At 47.8% G+C, this 12,206-nt stretch overlaps 1 protein-coding gene across 1 annotated transcript in view; it reads left to right on the top strand.

Annotated features, from left to right (window-relative positions):
• Nucleotides 1-12,206, top strand: part of NECTIN4 (nectin cell adhesion molecule 4) — a 273,593-nt gene that overhangs the window by 191,420 nt on the left and 69,967 nt on the right. The window lies entirely within an intron of this gene.

Genomic DNA, 12,206 nt, shown 5'->3' on the forward strand with positions numbered 1-12,206 from the left:
TGCTACGACTACTGGGGGTGCACTACGTATAAAGACGCTACTACTACTGGGGGGGGGGCATTATGTATAACGATGCTACTACTACTGGGGGTGCACTACGTATAAGGACGCTACTACTACTGGGGGGGGCGTTATGTATAAGGACACTACTACTACTGGGGGGGCATTACGTATAAGGACGCTACTACTACGGGGGGCATTATGTATAAGGACACTACTACTACTGGCGGGGCATTACATATAAGGACACTACTACTACTGGGGGGGGGCATTACGTATAAGGATGCTACTACTACTGGGGTGCACTACGTATAAGGACGCTACTACTACTGGGGTGCACTACGTATAAGGACACTACTACTACTTGGGGGGCATTACGTATAAGGACGCTACTACTACTGGGGGGCATTATGTATAAGGATGCTACTACTACTGGGGGCATTATGTATAAGGATGCTACTACTACTGGGGGGCATTATGTATAAGGACGCTACTACTACTGGGGGGGCATTACGTATAAGGATGCTACTACTACTGGGGGCGGCATTACGTATAAGGATGCTACTACTACTGGGGGCGGCATTATGTATAAGGACGCTACTACTGGGGGGGGGGCATTATGTATAAGGACGCTACTACTGGGGGGGGGGCATTACGTATAAGGATGCTACTACTACTGGGGGGCATTATGTATAAGGACGCTACTACTACTGGGGGCATTATGTATAAGGATGCTACTACTACTGGGTGCATTACGTATAAGGACGCTACTACTACTGGGGGGCACTACGTATAAGGACGCTACTACTACTGGGGGGCACTACGTATAAGGACGCTACTACTACTGGGGGGCATTATGTATAAGGACGCTACTACTACTGGGGGGGCATTATGTATAAGGACGCTACTACTACTGGGGGGCATTATGTATAAGGACGCTACTACTACTGGGGTGCATTACGTATAAGGACGCTACTACTACTGGGGGGCATTATGTATAAGGACGCTACTACTACTGGGGTGCATTACGTATAAGGACGCTACTACTACTGGGGGGCATTATGTATAAGGATGCTACTACTACTGGGGGGCATTATGTATAAGGACGCTACTACTACTGGGGGGGCATTACGTATAAGGATGCTACTACTACTGGGGGCGGCATTACGTATAAGGACGCTACTACTACTGGGGGGCATTATGCATAAGGACGCTACTACTACTGGGGGCATTATGTATAAGGATGCTACTACTACTGGGGGCATTATGTATAAGGATGCTACTACTACTGGGGGGCATTATGTATAAGGATGCTACTACTACTGGGGAAGCATTATGTATAAGGATGCTACTACTACTGGGGGGGCATTATGTATAAGGATACTACTACTACTGGGGGTGCACTACGTATAAGGACGCTACTACTACTGGGGGGGCATTATGTATAAGGATGCTACTACTACTGGGGGTGCATTATGTATAAGGATGCTACTACTACTGGGGGGGGGCATTATGTATAAGGATGCTACTACTACTGGGGGTGCACTACGTATAAGGACGCTACTACTACTGGGGGGGCATTACGTATAAGGACACTACTACTACTGGGGGGCATTATGTATAAGGACGCTACTACTACTGGGGGGCATTACGTATAAGGATGCTACTACTACTGGGGGGGCATTATGTATAAGGACGCTACTACTACTGGGGGGGCATTATGTATAAGGACGCTACTACTACTGGGGGTGCATTATGTATAAGGATGCTACTACTACTGGGGGGGCATTACGTATAAGGATGCTACTACTACTGGGGGGGGGGCATTACGTATAAGGACGCTACTACTACGGGGGGCATTACGTATAAGGACGCTACTACTGGGGGGGGGGCATTACGTATAAGGACGCTACTACTGGGGGAGGGGGCATTATGTATAAGGATGCTACTACTACTGGGGGGCATTACCTATAAGGACGCTACTACTACTGGGGGCATTATGTATAAGGACACTACTACTACTGGGGGGGGCATTACGTATAAGGACGCTACTACTACGGGGGGCATTATGTATAAGGACACTACTACTACTGGGGGGGCATTACGTATAAGGACGCTACTACTACGGGGGGGCATTACGTATAAGGACGCTACTACTACTGGGGTGCACTACGTATAAGGACGCTACTACTACTGGGGGCGGCATTACGTATAAGGATGCTACTACTACTGGGGGGACATTACGTATAAGGATGCTACTACTACTGGGGGGGGCACTACGTATAAGGATGCTACTACTACTGGGGGTGCATTACGTATAAGGATGCTACTACTACTGGGGGGCATTATGTATAAGGATGCTACTACTACTGGGGGGCATTATGTATAAGGATGCTACTACTACTGGGGGGCATTATGTATAAGGACGCTACTACTACTGGGGGTGCATTACGTATAAGGACGCTACTACTACTGGGGGGCATTACGTATAAGGATGCTACTACTACTGGGGGGCATTATGTATAAGGACGCTACTACTACTGGGGGGCATTATGTATAAGGACGCTACTACTACTGGGGGGCATTATGTATAAGGACGCTACTACTACTGGGGTGCATTACGTATAAGGACGCTACTACTACTGGGGGCAGCATTATGTATAAGGACGCTACTACTACTGGGGGGCATTACGTATAAGGACGCTACTACTACTGGGGGTGGCATTACGTATAAGGACGCTACTACTACTGGGGGGCATTATGTATAAGGACGCTACTACTACTGGGGGTGCATTACGTATAAGGACGCTACTACTACTGGGGGGCATTACGTATAAGGATGCTACTACTACTGGGGGGCATTATGTATAAGGACGCTACTACTACTGGGGGGCATTACGTATAAGGACGCTACTACTACTGGGGGTGCATTATGCATACGGATGCTACTACTACTGGGGGGCATTATGTATAAGGATGCTACTACTACTGGGGGCATTATGTATAAGGATGCTACTACTACTGGGGGGGCATTATGTATAAGGATGCTACTACTACTGGGGGGGCATTATGTATAAGGATGCTACTACTACTGGGGGGGCATTATGTATAAGGATGCTACTACTACTGGGGGGGCATTATGTATAAGGATGCTACTACTAATGGGGGGGATTACGTATAAGATAAATAAGATTGTGCTACTGTGTGGCGTAATTTTAAATGGGGGTACTATTGTGCGGTCATGTCCCTTACTTGTGAGACCAGACCCCTTTTCCCGGCGTGCATCAAAGGCACGCGTTGACCCTTTGTTGAATATGGGAGGGCGCAAATTTATATTTTGCAGGGGGGGCGTAGAACACCAAAGCTCCGGCCCTGACTGCACCCTAGAATAATTACAGCATACAAGACAGGGCCAGTGTACATTGATTTTCACTGCACCCCTGAATTTTTATAGCATGCAGGGCCAGTGTAATGTTATTTGAACAGCAACACCCCTTAATTTTACAGCATATAGCAGTATGCTTTTAATATTTAACAACTGCACCCCTGAATTTTTATAGCGTACAGGGCCAGCAGCACCCCAATATTTTGCAGTATACAGGAGCAGTGTGCTTTTATTTTTTATATAATATAGATATAAATATATAACTATATAAGAGAGCGCAAGATAGTATAATAGTAAAAACAATTTATTAAAATATTGACCATATAAAATATATAAGCAACAATATTGCTGAATAAGCAGAGCTTTAGAATCCACTGACCACCACTAATATAATGTTGGATCAATAAAAATGTCCCATTTATTTTTATATTAGTGTCCAGTTGTTTCCACTAGAATGAGACTTTGTAATCCTATAGAAATTTCACCATTTCAAGTTCAAAAAGAGAGTATTTAGGAGATAAACATTGGTAATTTGGAGATCCCTCTGTAAATGACGTGTTCACAACAGCATGCTTGTGGTGTTCATTAGTAGCCACCTGAAGGAGTCTGGTTTTAGGGTTCTCCTAGTCAGCGACTTACTTCACTGCTCCACCCCCACACACACATCCATCGATATGACACTAAGCTCACCGCAGATAAGATGATGCAGTTGCCGTGTCCCATAGCACAAGGACAACCAGGCAGTGCGGGAGCAGCGATGTGGAGACGATGGTAGCGATGTGGAGACGATGTGGAGACGATGGCAGCGATGTGGAGACGATGGCAGCGATGTGGAGACGATGTGGAGACGATGGCAGCGATGTGGAGACGATGGCAGCGATGTGGAGACGATGTGGAGACGATGGCAGCGATGTGGAGACGATGTGGAGACGATGGCAGCGATGTGGAGACGATGGCAGCGATGTGGAGACGATGGCAGCGATGTGGAGACGATGGCAGCGATGTGGAGACGATGTGGAGACGATGGCAGCGATGTGGAGACGATGGCAGCGATGTGGAGACGATGGCAGCGATGTGGAGACGATGGCAGCGATGTGGAGACGATGGCAGCGATGTGGAGACGATGTGGAGACGATGGCAGCGATGTGGAGACGATGGCAGCGATGTGGAGACGATGGCAGGTCCCAGGGGGGGGCAGGCTCGGCTCAGGTGCAGCAGGAAGATCAGCTCTAAGTCTGACCCAAGTGTGCAAGGCAGTCAGAAGCGTGGATCATACGGCTCCAGCCCTAATGGACGCGTTTCTCCCACTGTGTGTGGGGGTGGAGCAGTGAAGTAAGTCGCTGACTAGGAGAACCCTAAAACCAGACTCCTTCAGGTGGCTACTAATGAACACCACAAGCATGCTGTTGTGAACACGTCATTTACAGAGGGATCTCCAAATTACCAATGTTTATCTCCTAAATACTCTCTTTTTGAACTTGAAATGGTGAAATTTCTATAGGATTACAAAGTCTCATTCTAGTGGAAACAACTGGACACTAATATAAAAATAAATGGGACATTTTTATTGATCCAACATTATATTAGTGGTGGTCAGTGGATTCTAAAGCTCTGCTTATTCAGCAATATTGTTGCTTATATATTTTATATGGTCAATATTTTAATAAATTGTTTTTACTATTATACTATCTTGCGCTCTCTTATATAGTTATATATTTATATCTATATTATATATTGTTTATCAGGGGATTACAGAAACCCCTTATGGGAGCTGCAGCTATTTATTAAATGCATTAGTGTGAATTTATATAGGAAAGTTTTACCATAAGCGCCTGTATTGATTCTGCTTGGTTAGGAATATCAATATTATTTGCTTTTAATTTTTAACTGCACCCCTGGATTTTTATAGCATACAGGACCAGCAGTACCCCAATATTTTAAAGCATACAGGGGCAGTGTGCTTTTAATTTCTAACAACTGCACCCCTGGATTTTTACAATATACAGTGCCAGCAGCACCCCAATATTTTCTAGCATACAGGAGGACAGTGCCCCTGCACCCTGTACAACACAGTGACAGCCAGGACAACAACACCTAACACAGCACACATACACCACAGTGACTGCAACATCACCCTACACAGCACACACTGACCCCACCCACAGAGAGACACAGAGGTCTGTCTCCCTTACTCTCCAAGTCCGGAGTGAAGATGGCGGTGACACGTGACTGAACCCGGATAAAACAGAGGTCCTTATGATACGACCGCAACATCAAAGGACAAGACTGCAGCATAGCCAACCAACTGGATTTACACTCGGGGAATCAGAATTACAGACCAGTGATCGTGTGCGGAATCTCGGCTTTGTCCTGGATGGTGGCATCTGACACTTAAACATCAGATATCAGCCACATCAAATCCTCATTCTTTCACCTGAGGAACATAGCCAGAATCAAGCACTTAATTCCCTCAGGTGATCTGACAAAAGTCATACATGCATTTGTATCATCTCGTTTAGACTACTGTAATGCCCTCTACATTGGTCTCCCAGCAAAAGAATTGCAACGCTTACAGCTGGTGCAAAACACAGCGGCCAGGCTGTTACCCAACCAGCCCCGTTCTAGCCACATAACACCCATCCTCTACTCCCTTCACTGGCTGCCTGTACGATGGCGAATCATCTTCAAGATTGGCTTACTGAGTTTCAAAGCATTACATGACCAAGGCCCAAGGTACCTGAAACAGCTTCTGACCCCATACTGCCCCACTCCATTACTGCGATCTGTAGATGAAGGACTTTTAGCAGTACCTAGAATCTACCGTAATTCGTATGGGGGTCGAGCTTTTAGTCATGCGGCTCCGACTCTATGGAACTCACTTCCCCGCACAGTGCGAGAGGCCCCAACTATAGAATCCTTCAAAAGTAGACTCAAGACTTTCCTGTTACTCAGCATTTCCATAGTGTCCCCATAGTATCTTCATGCTTCTGTATTGTATGAAAAGCTGTTCTGTACTTCATTATTTTCTGTACTATATTATGCTATGTATCTGTTACGCACCTTGAGTCCTATTGGAGAAAGAGCGCTATATAAATAAAATTATTATTATTATTATTATTTATTAGGGAATATTATTATTATGATTAAGGAGTATTAGATTATTATTATTATTATTATTATTATTACTATTTTTTTCTCTAACGACCTAGTGGAGGCTGGGGACTCCGTAAGGACCATGGGGAACAGACGGGCTCCGCAGGAGACAGGGCACTTTAAGAAAGAATTTGGATTCTGGTGTGTTCTGGCTCCTCCCTCTATGTCCCTCCTCCAGACCCTAGTTTTGAATCTGTGCCCGGACGAGCTGGGTGCTACTTAGTGATCTCTCCTGAGCTTGCTATAAGAAAGTATTTTGTTAGGTTTTTTATTTTCAGGGAGATCTGCTGGCAACAGACTCTCTGTTACGTGGGACTGAGGGGAGAGAAGCAAACCTACCTGCGTGCAGCTAGCTTGTGCTTCTTAGGCTACTGGACACCATTAGCTCCAAAGGGTTCAAACACAGGGCCTGATCTCGATCGTCCGTTCCCGGAGCCGCGCCGCCGTCCCCCTCGCAGAGCCGGAAGACAGAAGCCGGGTGAAAGAAGCAAGAAGACTTCGAAATCGGTGGCAGAAGACTCCAGTCTTCAAACTGAGGAAGCGCACAGCACTGCAGCTGTGCGCCATTGCTCCCACACTACACCCACATACTCCGGTCACTGTAGGGTGCAGGGCGCAGGGGGGGGGCGCCCTGGGCAGCAATTAGGACCTCTTGGCAAAAGTGGGCATATATACAGTTGGGCACTGTAGATATGCATGAGCCCCCGCCATTATATTATACAAAAACGCGGGACAGAAGCTTGCCGCTGAGGGGGCGGGGCTTCTTCCTCAGCACTCACCAGCGCCATTTTCTCTCCACAGCTCCGCTGAGAGGAAGCTCCCCAGGCTCTCCCCTGCAGATTCACGGTAGAAGAGGGTAAAAAGAGAGGGGGGGGCACATAAATTAGGCGCAAAAACATAATATACAGCAGCCACTGGGTTAACACTAAGTTACTGTGTGATTCCTGGGTCATATAGCGCTGGGGTGTGTGCTGGCATTCTCTCTCTCTGTCTCTCCAAAGGGCCCTATGGGGGAACTGTCTTCAACAAAGAGCATCCCGTGTGTGTGTGTGTGTGTGTGTGTGTGTGTGTGTGTGTGTGTGTGTGTGTGTGTGTCGGTATGCCTGTGTCGACATGTTTGACGAGGAAGGCTATGTGGAAGCAGAGCGGGAGCAAATGGATGGGGTGTCTCCGCCGACGGCGCCGACACCTGATTGGATGGATATGTGGAAGGTGTTAAATGATAATGTAAATTCCTTGCATAAAAGGTTGGATAAAGCTGAAACCTTAGGACAGTCAGGGTCTCAGCCCATGCCTGATCCGATGTAGCAGAGGCCGTCAGGGTCTCAGAAGCGCCCACTATCCCAAATTGTTGATACAGATACCGACATGGATTCTGACTCCAGTGTCGATTATGATGATGCAAAGTTACAGCCTAAATTGGCTAAATCCATCCATTATATGATTATAGCAATTAAGGATGTGTTGCACATCACAGAGGAAACCCCAGTCCCTGACAAGAGGGTTCATATGTATGGGGAAAAAAGGCAGGAGGTGACCTTTCCCCCTTCACATGAGCTAAATGAGTTATGTGAAAAGGCTTGGGAATCTCCAGATAAAAAACTGCAGATTTCCAAGAGGATTCTTATGGCGTATCCCTTCCCGCCAACGGACAGGTTACGCTGGGAATCCTCCCCTAGGGTGGACAAAGCTCTAACACACTTATCCAAGAGGGTAGCCCTGCCGTCACAGGATACGGCCACCCTCAAAGATGCTGCGGATAGAAAGCAAGAGGGTACCCTGAAGTCCATTTATACACATTCAGGTACCTTACTAAGGCCGGCAATTGCGTCAGCCTGGGTATGTAGTGCTGTAGCAGCATGGACGGATACCTTATCTGAGGAACTTGATACCTTGGACAAGGATACTATATTACTGACCCTGGGGCATATAAAAGACGCTGTCCTATATATGAGAGATGTAGACAAGCAAAAAATATTTCTGAAGTGCGCAATAAATGTTACCCTAGGCAGCCGTCACACATCACTAAGGGAACACCACCTCCCTAATTACAAGATACAAGTCACAGGAAAATGGATGTGTGCATGGGCGCCCCTGTGACCTATATATGAGAGATGCCCAAAGAGACATTAGCCTACTGGGCTCTAGAATAAATGCAATGTCGATTTCTGCCAGAAGGGTCCTGTGGACTCGGCAATGGACAGGCGATGCCGACTCAAAAAGGCACATGGAGGTTTTACCTTACAAGGGTGAGGAATTGTTTGGGGAGGGTCTCTCGGACCTGGTCTCCACAGCTACTGCTGGAAAGTCAAATTTTTTGCCATATATTCCCTCACAACCTAAGAAAGCACCGTATTACCAAATGCAGTCCTTTCGTTCACAGAAAGGCAAGAAAGTCCGAGGTGCTTCCTTTCTTGCCAGAGGCAGGGGCAGAGGAAAGAAGCTGCACAACACAGCTAGTTCCCAGGAGCAGAAGTCCTCCCCGGCTTCCACTAAATCCACCGCATGACGCTGGGGCTCCACAGGCGGAGCTAGGCCCGGTGGGGGCGCGTCTCCGAAATTTCAGCCACAAGTGGTTTCACTCCCAGGTGGATCCCTGGGCAATAGAGATTGTGTCTCAGGGATACAAGCTGGAATTCGAGGAGATGCCCCCTCACCGATACCTCAAATCGGCCCTGCCAGCTTCCCCCTTAGAGAGGGAAATAGTGTTAGCTGCAATTCACAAATTGTATCTTCAGCAGGTGGTGGTCAAGGTTCCCTTCCTTCAACAAGGAAAGGGTTATTATTCGACCATGTTTGTGGTACCGAAACCGGATGGTTCGGTCAGACCCATTTTGAATTTAAAATCCCTGAACATATACCTGAAAAGGTTCAAGTTCAAGATGGAATCGCTCAAAGCGGTCATCGCAAGCCTGGAAGGGGGGGATTTTTTGGTGTCTCTGGACATAAAGGATGCATACCTTCATGTCCCCATTTATCCACCTCATCAGGCGTACCTCAGATTTGTGGTACAGAATTGTCATTACCAATTCCAGACATTGCCGTTTGGTCTCTCCACGGCACCGAGAATATTTACCAAGGTAATGGCGGAAATGATGGTGCTCCTGCGAAAGCAAGGGGTCACAATTATCCCATACTTGGACGATCTCCTCATAAAGGCGAGGTCCAGAGAGCAGTTGCTGATCAGCGTAGCACGCTCTCGGGAAGTGTTACAACAGCACGGCTGGATTCTAAATATTCCAAAGTCGCAGTTGATTCCTACGACTCATCTGCCCTTCCTGGGCATGATTCTGGATACAGACCAGAAGAGGGTTTATCTCCCGATGGAGAAGGCTCAGGAGCTCATGACACTGGTCAGAGACCTATTAAAACCAAAGCAGGTGTCGGTGCATCACTGCACGCGAGTCCTGGGAAAGATGGTGGCATCATACGAGGCCATTCCCTTCGGCAGGTTCCATGCGAGGACCTTTCAATGGGATCTGTTGGACAAGTGGTCCGGATCACATCTTCAGATGCATCGGCTGATCACCCTATCCCCCAGGGCCAGGGTGTCTCTCCTGTGGTGGCTGAAGAGTGCTCACCTTCTCGAGGGCCGCAGATTCAGCATTCAGGACTGGGTCCTGGTGACTACGGATGCAAGCCTCCGAGGGTGGGGGGCAGTCACACAGGGAAGATATTTCCAAGGTCTGTGGTCAAGTCAGGAGACTTGCCTTCACATCAATATCCTGGAACTAAGGGCCATATACAACGCCCTACGTCAAGCGGAGACCCTGCTTCGCGACCAATCGGTTCTGATTCAGTCAGACAACATCACCGCAGTGGCTCATGTAAACAGCCATGGCGGCACAAGGAGCAGGGTGGTGATGGCGGAAGCCACCAGAATTCTTCGCTGGGCGGAGAATCACGTAAGCGCACTGTCAGCAGTGTTCATTCCGGGAGTGGACAACTGGGAAGCAGACTTCCTCAGCAGGCACGACCTCCACCCGGGAGAGTGGGGACTTCATCAAGAAGTCTTCACGCAGATTGCAAGTCGGTGGGAACTGCCACAGGTAGACATGATGGCATCCCGGCTCAACAAAAAGCTACAGAGGTATTGCGCCAGGTCAAGAGACCCTCAGGCGATAGCTGTAGACGCACTAGTGACACCGTGGGTGTTCCAGTCGGTTTATGTATTTCCTCCTCTTCCTCTCATACCCAAGGTGCTGAGAATCATAAGAAAAAGAGGAGTGAGAACAATACTTATTGTTCCGGATTGGCCAAGAAGGACTTGGTATCCAGATCTGCAAGAAATGCTCACAGAAGAACCGTGGCCTCTGCCTCTAAGACAGGACTTGTTGCAACAGGGGCCCTGTCTGTTCCAAGACTTACCGCGGCTGCGTTTGATGGCATGGCGGTTGAACGCTGGATCCTAGAAGAAAAAGGCATTCCGGATGAGGTCATTCCTACGCTGATAAAGGCTAGGAAGGACGTGACGGCAAAACATTATCACCGTATATGGCGAAAATATGTTGCTTGGTGTGAGGCCAGGAATGCCCCACGGAGGAATTCCAGCTGGGCCGTTTCCTTCACTTCCTACAGGTGGGTGTGACTTTGGGCCTAAAATTGGGTTCCATTAAGGTCCAGATTTCGGCCCTGTCTATTTTCTTTCAAAAAGAACTGGCTTCTCTGCCTGAAGTTCAGACGTTTGTAAAGGGAGTGCTGCATATTCAGCCCCCTTTTGTGCCTCCAGTGGCACCTTGGGATCTTAACGTGGTGTTGAGTTTCCTGAAGTCACACTGGTTTGAGCCACTTAAAACCGTGGAGTTAAAATTTCTCACGTGGAAAGTGGTCATGCTTTTGGCCTTGGCTTCAGCTAGGCGTGTGTCAGAATTAGCGGCTTTGTCACATAAAAGCCCCTATCTGGTTTTCCATATGGACAGGGCAGAATTGCGGACCCGTCCACAATTTCTGCCAAAAGTGGTGTCATCTTTTCATATGAACCAACCTATTGTGGTGCCTGTGGCTACTCGTGACTAGGAGGATTCCGAGTTACTAGATGTAGTCAGGGCTTTGAAGATTTTGGTAACCAGAACGGCTGGAGTCAGGAAGACTGACTCGCTGTTTATCTTGCATGCATCCAACAAGCTGGGTGCTCCTGCTTCAAAGCAAACTATTGCTCGCTGGATCTGTAACACGATTCAGCAGGCTCATTCTGCGGCTGGATTGCCGCTGCCTAAATCAGTAAAAGCCCATTCCACAAGGAAGGTGGGCTCTTCTTGGGCGGCTGCCCGAGGGGTCTCGGCTTTACAGCTTTGCCGAGCAGCTACTTGGTCAGGTTCAAACACTTTTGCAAAGTTCTGCAAGTTTGATACCCTGGCTGAGGAGGACCTTATGTTTGCTCATTCGGTGCTGCAGAGTCATCCGCACTCTCCCGCCCGTTTGGGAGCTTTGGTATAATCCACATTGGTCCTTACGGAGTTCCCAGCATCCACTAGGACGTCAGAGAAAATAAGATTTTACTTACCGGTAAATCTATTTCTCGTAGTCCGTAGTGGATGCTGGGCGCCCGTCCCAAGTGCGGACTTCTTCTGCAATACTTGTATATAGTTATTGCTTAAATAAGGGTTATGTTATGTTTGCAACAGGTTGATCTGATGCTCTGTTGTTGTTCATACTGTTAACTGGGTAA

This window comes from Pseudophryne corroboree, assembly GCF_028390025.1.
Source record: "Pseudophryne corroboree isolate aPseCor3 chromosome 12 unlocalized genomic scaffold, aPseCor3.hap2 SUPER_12_unloc_2, whole genome shotgun sequence".
Classification (NCBI taxonomy): domain Eukaryota; kingdom Metazoa; phylum Chordata; class Amphibia; order Anura; family Myobatrachidae; genus Pseudophryne; species Pseudophryne corroboree.